General features: G+C 49.8%; 1 protein-coding gene across 4 annotated transcripts in view; it reads left to right on the forward strand.

The window, feature by feature from the left end:
• Positions 1-506: 506 nt before the first annotated feature.
• The window catches only part of foxp1b (forkhead box P1b), a 104654-nt gene continuing 104031 nt past the window's right edge, over positions 507-1129 (forward strand). For 2 of the 4 annotated variants that reach the window (XM_079509894.1, XM_079509893.1), the window contains exon 1: positions 507-655. The gene's annotated coding sequence lies outside the window, so the exon portion shown is untranslated. The remainder of the gene's footprint in view (positions 656-1129) is intronic. The other 2 variants (XM_079509895.1, XM_079509896.1) reach the window with 1 other exon arrangement.

Raw genomic sequence — 1129 nt, forward strand, 5'->3', positions numbered from 1 at the left:
GGTATTTGGACAAAAATGTGTGTTTTGTCCATATCGGCCAGCCCTATACTCCCCTTTCCCCCGTCTTTCCTCTCCAAACTGATATGGACATGTCATCTGAAGGAGGAGGCTCTGCTCCGGAAAAACTAAACAAAAGAACTGAGTTCATTACCCGGGTGGAGATGATGGAGTCTGTGTGCACGTGCATGCGTGTGTTTGCCTCACTGCAAAACCGCTGCAAGCAAACAAACAAAGAAACACAGGGAGGCACAAACCAACAGGGGAAACCTGTAATAAAAAGCGAAATAGTGTGGGAAGGATATGACACGTGTTTATAGTTTGGCTCCGAGTTGAAACGCGGCCTCGATGCAGTATGTTTTAACAGCTGCTTCTCTCTCTCTCCCTCTCTTTCTCTGTCCCTCTCTCTCCCTCTCTCTCCCTCTTCACCTCTTCCTCCACCTCTATCTCCACTCTCTCTCTCGTCTCTCTTACCTCTCAGGTCTTTTAAGCCATGATGCAAGAATCTGGGACGGAGGCGACGAGCCACAGCCCAGCCAATCATAATGGAACGGTGAGCGTGGAGGGAGGGGCCAGAGACAGCCGGCCCAAGAGCACGTCCACGCCGCAGTCAGTGGAGGTTACCGCGGCCGACTTTCTGCACCTCCAGCAGCACCAGGTAAATTCACCCAGCAGTGCCCGTTCCTTTCACACCTGCCTTCGCTTTCATTAAGCCATGTCAACAGACGGCCACAATCCCCTTCTCTTAAAGTGCCCCCTTAATATTTAATCCCCCGGGGGCCAGGAGTACATCTAGTACATAAACACATTATTATTATTATTTATGTATATTAAAGGGGATTGTTTTGAATATTTAAAGATGGGAGGCTGCAGTAAGTGCGCTCGCTGCTTTTTGTTTATGCCGCATTTGGTTCATGTGACGTGTTTATCACAGAACACGACATCTGCATGTGGGTGAAATATTCATTGAGGTGGTCAGGCACATTTTTAAGTGTGCAGGTGCCACAGGACGTCTATGGACAGTCGGGGGGGAGAGCGGCAACATCCGATGGGATGTCAGACTATTCCCCCGGCTCATTGTAAACACACCTCGCACTCAGTGGCTAATGTCAGACTCTCATCCCCCTCCCCT

The sequence above is a fragment of the Electrona antarctica genome (assembly GCF_951216825.1).
Source record: "Electrona antarctica genome assembly, chromosome: 9".
Lineage (NCBI taxonomy): Eukaryota > Metazoa > Chordata > Actinopteri > Myctophiformes > Myctophidae > Electrona > Electrona antarctica.